This window comes from Sus scrofa, chromosome 17, assembly GCF_054392235.1.
Source record: "Sus scrofa isolate SSC_HxYL_T2T_F1_AM1 chromosome 17, Sscrofa_HxYL_maternal_Yorkshire_Landrace_v2.0, whole genome shotgun sequence".
NCBI lineage: Eukaryota > Metazoa > Chordata > Mammalia > Artiodactyla > Suidae > Sus > Sus scrofa.
The window spans coordinates 46762520-46779756 of NC_139399.1; the positions used below are offsets into that span (position 1 = coordinate 46762520).

Here is a 17237-nt window from a genome sequence, read left to right on the forward strand (position 1 = left end):
GCTCTTGTACATTCATTCTTTCACTCATTCACTCTACCTCAACTTTTAATGGAATGCCTATTTCAATGAAGAAAGCTTTCAACCTAAGAAAGAATTTGGAGGTTAAGACCAGCTACTAGTTGGAGTTCCCTTCGTGGCATGGCAGAAACAAATCTGACTAGGAACCATGAGGTTGTGATTTTGATCCTTGGCCTCACTCAGTGGGTTAAGGATCTGGCGTTACTGTGAGCTGTGGTGTAGGTTGCAGACATGGATCGGATCTGGCATTGCTGTGGCTGTGGCACTGGCCACCAGCTGGAGCTCCAATTGCACCCCTAACTTGCGAACCTCCATATGCCATGAGTGTGGCCCTGAAAAGCCAAAAACAAACAAACAAACAAAAAAATACCAATTACTAGTGAAACACTGGGAAAGACTTTAAGGCAGAATCATAGATATTGTTAAAGAGGAAGTGGTGAGACCTGGACTTTAGACCAGAACTTTGCAAACTAGAGTTTTGTGACTAGCAGCCAGTGACTGCTCAGTTCAGAAGCTACTAAACCAGGTTTCTGCAGGTTTTTAATCAGGAAAAGCTTAAGTCCCAAGGTATTTTATTCATATTTGTATCAAGTCATTTTTGCCTGGCTAGCATCAGTCCTCCTCTCTCTTTTCATTTGGGGGGATATCCTTAAGGGCAAATCTCTCCTCTCTTCCCTTGGCAGCCTGGACTAATCCATGTGATCTGAGATTGACCAATCAACATCAGCTCCTGGCCAAGACTTTGCCTCTTGAGTGAGTGAGTCAGACAAAGAGATGTTAGGATTGAATCCCAGTTGTGGTGTGTGGTGCTGCTGGCAGCAGAAACTCTGCTTCTTGCTTCTTACTGGAGCTGTGCTTGTGCCCCTTGTTTTCTAAGTCTGCCCTCTTGTCCATGCAATGTATTTCCCTCCTAATGTATTTCTCTTTTGCTTGTGCTTGCAACAGTGTCAGTGTTTGTACTTGCAACAGACAAAAAGAATTTTAATTTACAAATTGTGAAGATTTCTTTTACTGGGATGTAAACTCCTTAGGGACAGGGCCTAAATCTCATTCTCTTCTGTGTCTTTGATACCCAGCTCAAGCTCAACTCAATAGGTGCAGGTTGAATAATATAAGAAACATGTTATATTTGTTTTATGAGGCTGCGGATTCTAGGCATTGCTGATGTTGTAGGCAAAAATTCTCTGTAGGCTACAACGGCCACAAAAATCTGAGCAATTTCATGTTAATAAACAAACCCAGAGGATCCTGGGTCCTTTCTTTCTGTATCTGAGTGTTTCGCTTGGTTTACACAGGTAGTTTTGGTCCTCAAATTCTAGAAGTTATTTGTTTTTTAAAATACAGAGCACTTCACTAATTTGCATGCTATGCTTGGGCAGGAGTCATACTAGCCCTCTCTGTATTGCTACAATTTTTGTATATGTGTTGTCAAAGGGTGTATGGCTGAACCTTTTGTCTCTGATTTCCCAGAGCTTCTCCCTAAGTACTGCCCTCTGCCTTGACTACCTCAGCCCAGGAAATACCCTCTTCAGTCTCTAGCCCAGATTTGAAAAGACCACTCCTACTGAGTCATATCGTTAAAGAAGAATCTATTCATTATTTTCAATTATCTTTTTTTTTCTTTCTTTTTTTTTAGGGCCACACCTGTGGCATACAGAGGGTCAAACTGGACATGCAATGCTGGTCTACACCTCAGCCACAGCAATGTGGGATCCCAGCTGCATCTGCAACCTACATCACAGCTCACAGCAACACTGGATCCTTAACCCACTAAGTGAGGCCAGGGATTGAACCCATGTCCTCATGGATACTAGTCGGGTTTGTTACCACTAAGCCACAACAAGAACTCCTCAATTATAATTTTTTCCCCAAATATTCTCTTTCCTTTCATTCCTTCCAAAGATACACAGTGAGCATCTATTTCTCAGGTTCTGATAATTCAGTACATACATGATTATCCCTAACTGTAATTAGGGAAAGAGACAAAACCAAGAGAACAAAGAAATAATTACAAACTGTATAAAGTGCTCTGCTGAAAATGAAGAGTGGTAAGGTAGAGAACAATTGCCATGTGGGAGGCATGAGATTGAAGTGGGGGCACTTCTAGATAATGTAATCAAAGAGGACCTCAACCACACTTAGAGTGAACTTATCTTCAACAAAGGAGGTAAGAATATAAAATGGGAAAAAAACAGTCTTTTCAGGAAGTGGTGCTGGTAAAGTTGGACAGATGTATGTAAAGTTAGAACACACCCTCACACCGTGTACAAAAATAAACTCAAAATGAATAGCTTAAAGATTTAAATATAAGACAAGACATCATAAAACTCTCAGAAGAGATCATAACGAAAACATTCTCTGACATAAATCATACCAGTGTTTCTTAGGTCCGTCTTCCAATGTAACAAAAATAGAAACAAAAATAAGGGAGTTCCCATCGTGGTGCAGCGGTGAATGAATCCGACTAGAAACCATGAGGTTGTGGGTTCGATCCCTGGCCTTGCTCAGTGGGTTAAGGATCTGGCATCGCCGTGAGTTGTGGTGTAGGTCGCAGATGCGGCTTGGATCCCACGTTGCTATGTTGCTATGGCTCTGGCGTAGGCCAGTGGCTACAGCTTCGATTCGACCCCTAGCCTGGGAACCTCCATGTGCCATGGGAAAGGCCCAAGAAATGGCAGAGACTAAATAAATAAATAAATAAATAAAATAATAATAAAATAATAAAAAACAAAAAACAAAAATAAGGAAATAGGATCTAATCAAACTTACAAGTTTTTGTTAAAAAAAAAATGAAGACAATCTGTGGAATGGGAGAAAATATTTGCAAATGATGCGACCAAAGGCTTCATTTCTAAAATACACAAATAGCTCATTCAACTCAACAACAACAAAAGAATCCAATCAAAAAATGGGCGGAACACCTAAAGAGACATTTCTCTAAAGAAGATAGAAGAGAGTTCCCTGGTAGCCTGGTGGGTTAAGGATTCGGTGTTTTCACTTCTGTGGCTTGGGTTCAATCCCTGGCCTGGGAATTTCTGCATGCCATGGACTAGGCAAAATTAAAAAAAAAAAAAAAAGAAAAAAAGAAAAGAGAGAGAGAAACAGATGGCCAATAGGCACATGGAAATGTGTTCATCATTGCTAGTTATTAGAGAAATGCAAATCAAAACTACAATGAGGTACCACCTCACATGGGTCATAATGGCCATCATTAATAAATCTTCAGATAACAAATGCGGGAGAAGGTGTGGAGAAAAGGTAACCCTCCTACACTGTTGGTGAGATTGTTAGCTGGTGCAGCCAATATGGAAAACAGCATGGAGGTTCCTCAGAAAACTAAAAATCAAACTAACATATGATTCAGCAGTCCCATTCCTGGGCACATATCTAGGAAAAAACCATTATTTGAAAATATACATGCACCACTATGTTCATAGCAGCACTATTCACAATAGCCAAGACATGGAAACAACCTATGTGCATCAACAGATGAATGGATAAAGGTGTGGTACATATATACAATGGAATACTACTCAGCCATAAAAAAGCCACTGAAATAGGAGTTCCCATCGTGGCACAGCAGAAACGAATCTGACTAGGAACCATGAGGTTTCAGATTCGATTCCTGGCCTTGCTTAGTGGGTCAAGGATCCGGTGTTGCTGTGGCTGTGGCATAGGCCAGTGACTGCAGCTCCAATTGGACCCCTAGCCTGGGAACCTCCATATGCCGCGGGTGCAGCCCTAAAAAGATAAAAAAAAAAGAGAGAATGAAATAATGCCATTTGCAGCAACATGGATGGACCTAGAGATTATCATACTAAGTGAAGTAAGTCGAAAAGAGAAGGACAAATATTATATGATATTGCCGAAATGTGGAATCTAAAATATGACATAGGAGTTCCTGTTGCAGTGCAGCTGAAATGAATCCGACTAGTATCCATAAGGATGTGGGTTTGATCCCTGGCTTTGCTCAGTGGGTCAGGGATCCGGTGTTGCCATGAGCTGCAGTATAGGTCGAAGACACAGCTTGGATCCCCTGGTGCTTTGGCTGTGGTGTAGGCTGGCAGCTGCAGTTGATTTGACCCCTAGCCTGGGAACTTCCATATGCCGTGGGTGTGGCCCTAAGAAGCAAAAAAAAAAAAAAAAAAAGACACAAATGAAGTTATCTACAAAAAAGAAAGCCTCACAGACATAGAGAACAGATGGTAGTTGCCAAGAGAGAGGGATGGCAGGGGAGTCTGGGGTTAGCAGATGCATTATTATGTATAGAATGGATAAACAACAAAGTCCTATTGTATAGCACAGGGAACTATATTCAATATCCCATGGTAAACAATATGGGAAAGAATATAATAGAAGGTATAGGAGAATGTATGGGAGGTGGTGCAGCAGGTTAAGGATCCGCATTGCTGCAGCTGTGGCACAGGTTGCAGCTGTGGCAGAGGTTAGATCCCTGGCTGGGAACCCCCACATGCCAGCAGTTTTGGTCAAAAAAAAAAAAAAAACTATATATGCGTATCACTGAGTCACTTTGCTGTACAGTGGAAATTAATACAATATTGTAAATCAACTACTCTTTAATTAATACATTTTAAAAAAGAAAAAAAATGTGAATTAAAACCATAATGTGCTACCACTTCACACTCACTGGAATAGTTATAACAATAGAAAAACAGAAAAAAAAAAAAAAGAAGACTTCACTGAGAAGATGACAAACAGATCTTTAAAGAGTCAGATTTGCCAAAAGCAACAGCCTCGTCAATGGCCTAGCACCTGGAAAGAGAATGGAACCAAAAAAATGGACAGCAGGTCATTGTGGCCAAAGGGTTAGCAGGGAGGAGAGTATTTGAAGGAGAGATTGGTTGTTTTAAGCAGGGGGAGTGACATGATTACATTTACATTTTAAGAAGTGCAATCTAGCGACCCAGTTTTTCCAATATAAAATAAAGTCGTTGTTGCCTTTCTAAAAAAAAACAAATGTTTAGCATTTCTCTTTAGGACTTCCCAAGTCTCATTGGGAAAGCATCTCAGACCCTTCTGAGGCTTCCTCCTTAATCCTTTGAGGCAGAATACAGCTCGTCTCCACACCAGCTATTGGAATCCTTTCCAAGAAGTTAATGAGGTAAAGTGGAGGAGAGATGAGGGCAAAAACCCTGAGGCAGGAACGAACCTGGCTTGTTTGGGGACCTGAAGGATGCTAAGATCTGAATGTGTGAGAATGCGAGAGAGGCACATTAGGCACAGACTCTGAAAAGCCTGATAGAATACAATGATGATTTAGATCTTAATCTGAAGAACAGTGAGTAATGAGTTTTGAGCAGGGGATGGCTGTGACTATAGCTGCGTTTTGAAAAGCTCCAGCTGAGTGTGAAGAATGGATTGGAAGGGGTAAGAGTAAGGAGATGGAGAAGATAATAACCACCATCCAGAAGAGAGTTTAAGGTGGACTAGAGTGGAATGTTGGCAGCGGGATGGAGAGAAGTAGGAGGCTTCGAGATGCATTTAGGAGGCAAAATTAACAGGCGAATCGGTACTTCGTGCTTCGGATCCGGGCGCAGGCCAGTTCCCGCGCGTCAGGGCCGTGGGTGTGACCCGCCAGGGCCGTCGCCACGGTGATAGGGACGGGGCGGGGCCAAGGGCGGGGCAGTTGAGGCGCTGCGTCACTCGGTGGTGGCGATGGTGCGTGTGTGTGGGGGGCGGGGGATACGCTGGGCGCGTCCCGGGGGTCACGTGGTGCGCAGCACGCAGAGCCCTTCTGTCGGTTGGTCCTGGAGCGGCGCAGCCGGAGCGGGGCTGTGAGGTGAGCTCGCGGCGAGGCGCGGCGAGGCGAAGCCGGCTGGCTGGGGCCGGGTCGGGTCGGGCCCGCGCCGCGCGCGCGCGCTTGCGCGCGCCGTGCGGGCAGGGACGGTGACGGACGCCACCGCTGCTCCGGTCCCCTGCCCGGCCCCGCTCCCCGCCTGGCCCAGCTTGCCCAGCCTGGAGGGAGGCCCAGGGACCGCTGTCGAGAGCGTGGCGGGCGTGCGAGCGGCACCCAATCCCCAGGGCTGCCCGCGAGAGTGACAGTGGCTGCGACCAATCAGCGCCGCCCGAGGGGGCTGAGCCGCGGGGTGCGGGCCCCGGGCGCGGAGCGGGCCGTGTTGGGGGTGGGGGGTAAGCGCTAGGGCTGGATCCTCAGCTCTGTGGCCCCGGAGGGCTCCACCACCAACCCCTGCTGTTTCCTTGTGCTTCGGGAACGCGTTTTCTTTTCTTGACTCTTTTATCGTATTCTGGGGAGCACACCCCTTCTCCAAGCCCTTGACTATGGGAGTGTCCCCTTTCTCTATAGTTTTGCAAAATGTGGTCGGTGCATCCCCTTTCTTAAGCTCTAGCCATGGAGTTTTATCTTAATTTGTAGAGCCTCCTCAACTGAGGATGTACCTCCTGACCCACGACCCCCTCAGTCTGGGAGGGCACTCCCATTTCGAGCCTCCAGTTGAATAAGCATTTCCTTTCAAATTTGGGGGTTCATCCCATTAGCGAGTCTAAAATCTGGAGCCCAGGAACCAGAGTTTTGGGAGTACTTATGTTCCCATAAATCCAAGGAAGAATCTCCTTTTCTAGGCCCAAAATCTGGTAACGTGCTTTCCAGAATTTCTTCATTGTAGGGGCTGCTTCCTCTCCTAACCCTTCAAATCTGGGCGTGCACTTCATTACCAGTCTCGAAAATGAGATTCAAATCCTGAAGTTTGGGAATACATATTTGTATTTATACAAGAGAATTCAGTGTTTTTTTTTTTTTTTCAGTCACTCTCTTCTTGGAGTTGCATCCTTTTTCATGAGTCCTCCAAATCAGACCACCTTATTTCCTGGGGGAGACTTACTTTCTTACGTTAAAGTGTGCTTGGTTCTAGTGCCCCCCAAATGTACAGCATGCACTCCTTCGGTTATGCAGGATGTAGGCACCTTTCTGATGCTTATTATATCCAGAGGGCACACCTTTTTTCTGAGTCCTCTTATTTCCAGGGGATGGTTTGTGGTTCTTAAGCTTTTCTGCCATCCAAGATATTTTCTGTCCTCAGTTTTCTTCCCTCTTTGGAACCACGTTTCCCTTTAGTTGGTCTCTCTGGTCAGTGCACCTATTTCCTCTTCCTTCCTTTGGTGAATGTATATGTTTTTTCAGCCCTACACTTTCTATGCTTCTGTGGCCTTTTTTTCTGAGCACACTTCCTATGTTCATACCTCTAAATTCCCCGCCCCCCCCCCCCCCCCCCCGCACATTTTCTTTCTTGTGTCTTCTCTCTTATCTTTCTGCTAACAGGAACTCTTTCCTTTTGGCTTGCCCTATCCCTGGGGCATTTTTTTTCTGGTTTCTTTCTTCCTTTGGAAACTGTTCTGCTTGCTGGTAGCTCTACAGATTTTCCCCTTTCTTCCCCTTGCTCTGGAAGTGGCCTCAAGTCCAGGACTGCCTGACTCCCCAGGGCTGGATTTAAACAGAAAGGAATTCCCTTGCATTTCTCTGATTATTCACAGGGTTCTTAATCTTCCTGGTGGTTTGCTTCCTATAAGAGTCTGATTAGATGGGCACTATTTTCTCCTTTGCTTCGTTTCCCTTCATTGGGGAAAAAAAACAAAAGGAAAAAAACCCTCGAGATTCTTTAGTTTTGCTTTCAGCTCATAAACGTCTTCCCTACATTGGGTTCCTTCCTTTCTTTTATCAGGAGAAGAGGTAATTTGGAGGAATTTCCTGGTCACTCTTTTTTTCTTGTTCCTGGGGTACAGGTGGGGGGCATGAATATTTATCTCTCCTTGTAATCCTCTCACTTAGCTGCCTAGCCTTTCTCCTAACCCCCACCTTAAAATCTGCAAATGTCTGAGACCCCTTTTCTCTTAAAAGCCTCTCACTAGGTTCTTTTCTTTTGTGTTTCCCTCTGTCTTTCCAGATTTTACTCAGGGCTTCTCAGCCAGAACCCTAACCAGATTAATTTCTCCGCAGCTGGAATCTCAAGTGCTTATGGGATAATGACACCTCTGACCTTTCTCCTTTTTGGGAAGTACTTGAGTGTGCAGCTGTATGAGGCCTCAGTGGGGGAGAGAGTTTGAGGCTGAGAAGCTACCCTGGCAGGATAAGTCAGGAAAATACTGCATTTTCAGGACCATGTCCTTCTGAATCTCATTTGAGGATTGGATGTTTGCCAAGCACCTGCTTCTTAGGGATGCTGGGAGATTTAATGATACTCCCAGGAACCTGTAGGAATTATTGAGGCTTGTGGAGAAGTGCTCTGAACTCAGTGTTGGAACTTGAATAAAATTAATCGTTGTATTTTCAAAACAACGAAGTTGATTTATATTTCATGTGTGTGAAAACCCTAGATCTGTGATACTTCAGGAAGTGAAAATAGATCCCACATTTAGATCATATGGTCACCAGTAAGTACAAATTCATTAAAAAAAGTTGGAGGTCTGGGCAGTACCTAATAAAATATGGTTTACAGAAAGCAAACAGGTACTTTGTCTCTTATTTGCCTATTTGGTATTCTATCTGTGTTCTACTATATATAGTCCCACCCTTAAAGTGTTCTGCACCAGTGCTTCTCAAACTTGAATGTGAAGTCTTGGTAAAATGTGATTCTAATCCAGTAGGTTTAGGGTGGGACCTAAATATCTGATTTTTAAAAAATTTCCAAGGTGTTAGGTTCTAGGCATAAAGCCAAAGATTTCTCTGTGAAAATAAGAAGGTGGTGGTTAGCCTTATGCTGGGGCATTATTTTCCATTTTCTCTTGACACACATCCCTTAAAGTTTGTATAAGGCCACAGTCTCTTTTGGAGGATTACTCTAGCATTTATGGTTATTCTAGCATTTAGCTTTTAAAATCATTGCTAGAACTTCTCCAGGAGTTTGATTTCTATGTGTTTTGCTCTGGTTCCTCACCTGTCATCTTACTATGGGTAGTGAGTCTGAGATACCCCAAGTCAGCAGGGTCACAGGTGTTAGAATTTCTGAGGAGTCTTTGATTTTGATTTTCTAGGTTCTGGGAATGGCCTGGGAAAGGTAGGTGCCTGGACCTCAAATGGAAGCTACTGACTTGTCTTTCTCTATGGGAGCTTCACAAAGGCGAATGGTAGTGGTATTTTATTTTATTTTTTTTTAATGGAAATTATGGCTTATGATACTCTCCTTTTGTGTCCACATCAATTTCTAAGTCTTAGTGTGATTTTCCTTTCTAAGTATCTTAGGGCATCTGTACCGATTTCCCTGGCTATCGCTTGTCATGGCCTTTCCCCAGATGATCCTATTCTGGGCCCTAATCAGGACAAACCTGAATGACTAGACTATTTTGTGTCCTGATCCTCTCCCCTCCCCCTCATCCCTCAGATGAAAGTCAGATAGATCCTCTTCAGTAACGGATTTGATCTGAATTTGGCTCTAGTCCTAGCTCTTCCACTCACTGTGAGACCTCAGGCAAGTCACTTAATGCTATTGGGCCTCATTCTCTCCATTTATAAAAGGAGGGCCTGATTATCTCTGAAGTCTGCCCTGCACTGAGCCCTTGTCCATACCTTGCTTAGAAATCCAGCGTCTGTGAAGCTTGTTGTAGCAGATCTGATTTCCTTCTTGTGCTCCGTTAGGCATGCTGCCAGTCATTTCCATGTCCAAGTCACTTCTGCCACTACCTCTTTTCTAGCTGAGGCAGCCAACTTGTCCTCACACCCAACTTCAACAGCCTTCTGCCCCTGTGTTCTCTGCTATTTCCATGCTTTATTTCATTCAAAGCTGTCTCAAAGATGTCTTCCTTGAATTCTCCAGTCAGTGTTAGCTACTTCTCCAAATCACTTGGAGTCTGTAGTTTACATTCAACTATGTTTATTCATAAGTCCTCTTATATGGTCTGTATTAAAAAATATTTCCTCCCTTCTCCCTACCCCACCTTTCTTTTCTGCTTTGAATTTGCAGAGAGTAGGTAGAATGAAATTTAAAAATGAAGCAGGTAAACAAAAAACAGGAGTTCCTGCTGTGGCCCAACAGGATTTGCGGTATTCTATTCCTGGCCCGGAACAATGGGTTCTGGATCTGGTGGTGCCTCAGCTAGGTTGCAGCTGCGGCTCAGATCTTATCCCTGGCCCTGTAACTCCATATGCTGCAGGCCAGCCAAAAAAGAAAAAAAAAAAAAAAAAATGAGGTAGGTAGTTTGCCTTTGGCTGGAGTTTGGGGAAATTAAGATGATGCTTTTAGCCCTCTTCTCTCAAGATCTCTCCTGTCTGTGGGGAATCAGCTAGCCAGTACTTCTTGGGTTCTAAAGGTGCTTAAATATCCTATCTGAAATTTTGAAGTATATGTTAAGTTCAGACTTCATTTACAAATTACTGGGAGTTCCCTGGTGGCCCAGGGAGTTAAAGATCCTAGGTTGTCACTGCTGTGGCTCAGGTTGCTATTGTAATGTGATCCTTGGCCCAGGAACTTCCACGTGCCATGGGTGCGCCCCCCCCAAAAAAAAAGCTTTTTAAAAAAATAAATTTCAGAAGTTCCCATTGTGGCTCATTGGGTTAAGAACCCGACTATTGGAGTTCCTGTCTTTGCTCAGTGGAAACAAATCTGACTAGTATCCATGAGGATGCAGGTTCGATCCCTGGCCTTGTTCAGTGGGTTAAGTATCCGGCATTTTTTTTTTTTTTTTTTCTTCTTCTTTTTTTAGGACCGCTCCCATAGCATATGGAGGTTCGCAGGCTGGCATCTAATGGGAGCTGCAGCCACCAGCCTACGCCAGAGCCACAGCAATGCCAGATCTGAGCTGTGTCTGTGACCTACACCTCAGCTCACGGCAACGCTGGATCTTTAACCCACTGAGCAAGGCCAGGGATTGAACCCATAGCCTCGTGGTTCCCAGTCGGATTTGTTTCTGCTGTGCTATGGCAGGAACTCCAAGTATCCGGCATTGTTGTGAGCTGTGGTGTAGGTCGAGGACATGCCTCGGATCTGGCGTTGCTGTGGCTATGCTGTAGGCCAATGGCTACGATTCTACCCTTAGCCTGGGATCCCCATATGCCACAGGCACAGCCGTAAAAAGACAACAGCAAAAAAAGAACCTGACTGTTATCCATGAGGATTTGGGTTTGATCCCTGGTCTTGCTCAGTGGTTTGAGGATCTGGTGTTGCATCAAGCTTCATGTCATTTGGATCTGGCATTGCTGTGGTATGGGCCAGCAGCTGCAGCTCCAGTTTGACCCCATGTGCTGCAGGTGAGGGCCTGAAAAAGAAAAAAAAATTTCAGATAATTTTATCAGTGAATAAAGCTGACAATTTGTGTTTGCCTTTTCTGGCTATACCAGGGATGGAATCCGAGCTATAGCTGTGACCTCTGCTGCAGCTGCGGCAGTGCTGGATCCTTAACCCACTGTGCCACATGGGAACTCCAAAGATGACAATTCTTTGAGAACACCTGATTATTCTCAAAGTCAGTTGCTGATGTTGCCTGGAAATCAGGGATCAAAGGTGTATATAGCCTTCTAATCCCCCTTCCTCATCTTTTTTAGGAACTAATAGGGGAGAAGTTTACGTTTTTCTTGATAAATATTCTTTAAACCAAAATGTGTGCTTAGTCGAGGCCTTCTTGGTTAGATTGTAAGCTTGGAGAAAGAGAGGGTGCTGTCCCTGTCTTATTCGTCTCAGCAACTACCATTTATAAGTTGTTGATTAACCTTGGGGTAACCTATTCAAAATTGAAATCCTTGATTTGTGATGGTCCTGTGACAACTTTGCTATATCCTGGGCTAGGTATCCAGTTGTCCTTTGCTTTCTTTTTATTATTATGTAAAGTATAGTTGATTTACAATGTTTCATCAAGTTCTGTTGTACAACAAAGTGACCCAATCACACACATTTCCCTGTGCTGTATAGCAGGATCCCTTTGCCCATCTATTTCAAATATAACAGTCTGCGTCCAGAAAACCCCCAAAATGCCCATACATCCCACTCCCTCCCCTTTCCCCCTTGGGAACCTCAAGTCTGCCCTTCTTAGTCATGATCTATTTCCATTTTGTGTTTGTTATTTTTGGATAGGATCATCTGTTCCGTATTTTATTTTATTTTTTAATTAGTTAATTAATTAATTTATTGTCTTTTTGCCATTTCTAGGGCCGCTCCCACGGCATATGGAGGTTCCCAGGCTAGGGGTCGAATCAAGAGCTGTAGCCTCCGGCCTATGCCAGAGCCACAGCAACGCGGGATCTGAGCCGCGTCTGCAACCTACACCACAGGTCACGGCAACGCCGGATCGTTAACCCACTGAGCAAGGGCAGGGACCGAACCCGCAACCTCATGGTTCCTAGTCGGATTCGTTAACCACTGCGCCACGATGGGAACTCCTATTTTATTTATTTTTAAAATTTATTTATTTATTTATTTATTTTTAGGGCCACACCATGGCATATGGATGTTCCCAGGCTAGGGGTCTAATTGGAGCTATAGCTGCAGGCCTACACTACAGCTCATGGCAATGCCAGATCCTTGACCCACTGAGTGAGGCCAGGGATTGAACCCACAAACTCATGGTTTCTAGTCGGATTTGTTTCCACTGTGCCATGATGGGAACTCCTGTTTCATATTTTAGATTCCACAAATAAGTGATATCATATGGTATTTGCCTTTTTCTTTCTGGCTTACTTCACTTAGTATGAGAGTCTCTAGATACATCCATGTTGTTGTAAATGGCATTAGTTTGTCTTTTTTATGGCTGAGTAATATTCCATTGTATATAGTACCACACCACATCTTCTTAATGTCATTTGCCTTCTTTGGCCAAATAATGGAAGTGACGAGCTTAAAGAAATCCTGTAAAATTTTAGGAGCTAGGGTATGAGTCACCAAACATAAATAGGGCAGTTGTATGAAAGGGAATTGGTGCCTGAAAAAGTGGACTTAGGGGAAGAGGGAGGAGGAGGGGCCTGGGGAAGCATTTTAAATGATAGTTTTATTTGATTTGTTAAGAATTGATTCCTTGTCCCCTTGTCAAGAACATAATCCTGGGAGTTTTAAAGGCGTCTTAGATAAGTCTTTGGATTCTCTTGGTCCTAGCTGAGGCCTGATTCTTGTGTGGAAAAGAGGTCTTATTCTTGTGTGGAAAAGGTGCATACATAGGTGGATTGACATGCTTTCCTTGCTCCTGCAGATGCTGGGATTTCTAGATTGTGGAAACCAGGCCTGGAAATGTGGGCATTTTAGCATTTTTTGGAGCACTCTGTTGAATCTTACTGAATCCTTTTTTTTGGGGGTGGCTGCACCTTGGCATATGGAGCTCCAGAGCCAAGGATCAGACCTGAGCCGCAGCCTTGACCTTTGCCGCAGCTGTCGCAACACCAGATCCTTAACCCACTGTGCTTGGTCAGGGATCGAACTTGAGTCCCAGAGCTCCCAAGACACCACAATCCCAATGTGCCACAGTGGGAGCTCTGGATATTAGTGAATCTTTACAGTTTTCCTGTTATCCTTATCTAATAGACAAGAAAACTGAGGTTAAGGAATTTATTTGTCCAAGGTCATTTAGCCTAATGATCCAGGTTTCTTTGCCTGTAAGCCTGGTACTCTACATCCTCATCTTTACAGCTGCCTTACCTTTCTCCCTCAAGGTTTGAATAAGTCACGTCAGTCACTTCACTAAACAGGTGGTGGCCTGGAACCCAGGACTGAATCACTGTTGAGAGAAGAGATGGCCTTGCCACCTCATCCCATATTCTCATCCTGACCATGGAAACATCCCTTAATTATGAAAGCCAGCCTCTCCCAGCCCAGGCTGCCTTTTTCCGCTTCTTGAGGCTCTTAGGCATGGCAAGTTTGGGCTACTTGACTGTGCCTTGGTCTCATGGAGTGGTGAGTGCCTGTAGGAAGTTGGTCAAGCTGTGACCTATATGAAAATTAGAGATCTGCAATTCGGAAAGGCAAGATATTAAAGAGGTCACCTTTCATGTGCAGGCTGCATGGTATATAGTGGTAAAGGACCAGGGTTTGGAGACAGAATGCTGGAGTTTTGATTTCCAGCATCTGCCACTCTCTTGGGGCCCTATGTAACTTGGTTATGGGGCTCAAACCTCTTGGGACCCTCCCTGTGGCACAGACATTGGACACACACTTCCAGCATGGCAAGTTCCTAACCTACCTGGACTTCTCTTTTCTCTCTCACATCCGTCATTGTAAGTATCAGTAAATATTACCCTTTCTCTTCATTTCTTAATCAGTAAGATAGGAATAAGAAAATCGAATTTATTAGGTCATTAAAGCTTGGTGAATTGTGAAGAGTTTGAGTATATGTTATTATTTTGTTTTATCCCTCTTACAAAATGTTTGTAAAATTCCCTCATGGATTTTTTTTTTTTTTTTTTTTTTTTGGTCTCTTTGCCTTTTCTAGGGCCCCTCCCGAGGCACATGGAGGATCCCAGGCTAGGGGTCTAATCGGAGCTGTAGCCACTGGCCTACGCCAGAGCCATAGCAACGCAGGATCCGAGTCGTGTCGCGACCTACACCACAGCTCACGGCAACTTGGGATCCTTAACCCACTGATCAAGGCCAGCAATCGAACCAGCAACCTCATGGTTCCTAGTGGGATTCGTTAACCACTGCCACTGCGCCACGACAGGAACTCCCTCATGGATCTTGTTAGTGTTTCATCCATAACTAAGTCAGTACTCTCTGTAAGAAAGACACTTAAACTTTTTTCTTATTTTCATGCATAGCAATTTAACAGTAATCCTTTAATATCGTTAGTGTTCAAATATGCCAAAGGGCTTTTTTTTTTTTGGCCACACCCATGGCGTATGGGAGTTTCTGGTCCAGGGATGGAATCTGAGCTGCAGCTGCAGTTTGTGCCACAGCTGTAGCAACGCCAGATCCTCAACCCACTGTGCCAAGCTAGGAATCAATTCCTTGCTGCCATAGAGACAGCACTGGATCCTTAACCTGCTGTGCCACAGTGGAAACTCCCAAAGGGCTTATTTTTATTTATTTATTTAATTTACTTATTTATTTATTTTTTGTCTTTTTGCCATTTCTTGGGCGGCTTCCTCGGCCCATGGAGTTTCCCAGGCTAGGGGTCCAATCGGAGCTGCAGCCGCTGGCCTACGCCAGAGCCACAGCAACGCTTGATCCGAGCTGAGTCTTCGACCTACACCACAGCTCACGGCAATGCTGGATCCTTAACCCACTGAGCAAGGGCAGGGACCGAACCTGCAACCTCATGGTTCCTAGTCAGATTCGTTAACCACTGCGCCACAACAGGACTTATTTTTAAAAGCGGTATAAGTACAGTGGGTTTTGGAGGAGGTCCTGCATCTTAAATCCAGCTCTTCCTCCTAGCAAGGTGACTGGTGGGCAAGTTATTTGCTCTGAGTCTCTTTACTCTCCTTTCTAAAATGGGATAATACTTCTCACTTCTCTGCCTTGTTGGGAATGAGATTTGTCAAGGGTTTATCCTTTAGTGAAAACTCAGTAAATGTTTAAATGGTATTAATAATAAAGACCAGGAGTGAAAGTTCATACTTAAAGAATAAACTAATTAATTGACTGTTAAATAATTTTGACTTATTTCTAAAACCTCATGCAGAGTGAAATGGTTGTCATTTAGGAAAATGTCTTTGGAGGTCCTGTGGGGTAATGACTCCATCTCCAAACTGTTTTCCTCTATAATATAGTGATACCTCTATTAAGGAATCCTCCTGTAAGAACAGCTTAGTCAGGTGTGTTTAAAAAAAGACTCCCTTCCCTAAAAGAAACCCACACAAACCCACTCTAGAGCTGCCTGCCACCATTTATAGACTAGAACCCTCCTAGTTATTGAAGAACAAGTAGAGCTTTTCTTAGGCTCCAGGGCAAAAATGTGGTCTGTCTTCAGGTGCCTTGTTTCCTGTGCTTTGCCCTCCTCCCCCTGCTCCCAAGAAGTAATGGCATTCCTGCATTTGCTTGTGGATAGCACTTTTCAAAGAGCCTCCATTTGATTGTTTCATTGAATCCCTACATCCCCTAAGCGGGGTGATATTGGTCTCTTTCCTGTTTTTCTTCCAATTTTGACAATGAGGAAGCTGAGGTTAGCTCATTTAACAAGCATCTGACTGCCAAGGATGGGGTTCTCTTGTTAGATGCTGGGGGTGCCTGTTAAATGCCCAAGGAGGTGGCAGCTCAGAAACAGGCAGTTTCAATGTAGAATGCTGTGTTTTGGTCCAGACAGCAGGCAAGGCTGCCATAGAATAATGAACTGGACCCTGGCCTAGCAGCTGGTGAAGTGCTGATGGCTGAGCCCAGTCTGAAGAACCAGGCAGAGGGAGTAGCTTGTTTGAGCAAAGGTCTGGAGGTGGGAACTGCAAAGAGTGAGTGTGTAATAACCTTGAGAACTTATTGTGCATCAGGCTCTTTGCTAAGTAATTTTTATCTTCACCACACCTGTGTGAAGCTATGAATAGGTGCTGGTCTTATTCTCATTTAATAGACGAGGAGCCTGAGGCTCGGAGAGGAAATGACTTATGCAGGATTATCTGGAAAATGGTGGAGCTGGGATCCAAACTCAGGCTTTCTTACTTCACAGTTCTGTCTCAAAACCACTATGTGTTTCTACTTCTCTCTTGAGCTTGTCTGCTCCTCTCCTTTTAAGCTCCTGTCTTTAACAACCCCAGGCTTGGCTTGGGTCATAATGGTAACTCGCTGACAGCCTTGATACCACACTGAATTTAATTGTTTGAATTCCGTTCTGTAGGAGAACTACTGAGCTTTTTTTTTTTTTTTTTTTTTAAATGAGATATAATTGACATGTATCCTGAAGTGTTTTAAACAGAGAAGTCTTATGCTTTAGAAATATTACTGTAGGAGTTCCCATTGTGGCTCAGCAGTAATGAACCTGACTAGTATCCATGAGGATGCCGGTTTGATTCCTGGCCTCACTCAGTGGGTTAAGGATCTGGCATTGCTGTGAGATGTAGTGTAGGTTGCAGACTCAGCTCTCATCCTGAGTTGTTGTGGCGGCTGGCAGCTTCAGCTCCGATTTGACCCCTAGCCTGGGAATTTCCTATGCAGCTGGTGCAGCCCTTAAAAAAAAAAAGAAAGAAAGAAAGAAGGAAATATTACTGTAGTAGCACTGATGAAAGTTAGCTACAGAGTTGTAGTTGACTACTTAGACTACCCAGGTTCAATTTCTTGTTCCAATACTCCAATACTTAGTAGCTTTGTCATTTGGGCAGCTTACTTTCTGAACCTTTGTTTTTTCAT

At 44.1% G+C, this 17237-nt stretch overlaps 1 protein-coding gene and 1 non-coding gene across 15 annotated transcripts in view; one reads left to right on the forward strand and one right to left on the reverse strand.

Annotated features, from left to right (window-relative positions):
• Window positions 1-1352: 1352 nt before the first annotated feature.
• Window positions 1353-1462, reverse strand: LOC146395283 (U6 spliceosomal RNA). Its single transcript, XR_014832993.1, has one exon. It is a non-coding gene; the product is annotated as a U6 spliceosomal RNA (small nuclear RNA).
• Window positions 1463-5778: 4316 nt separating this feature from the next.
• The window catches only part of PHF20 (PHD finger protein 20), a 150007-nt gene continuing 138548 nt past the window's right edge, over window positions 5779-17237 (forward strand). For 13 of the 14 annotated variants that reach the window (XR_014832260.1, XR_014832261.1, XR_014832262.1 and 10 more), the window contains exon 1: window positions 5779-5818. The gene's annotated coding sequence lies outside the window, so the exon portion shown is untranslated. Of the gene's footprint in view, window positions 5819-9024; window positions 9048-17237 lie in introns of all 14 variants that reach the window. The other variant, XM_021078128.2, reaches the window with a different exon arrangement.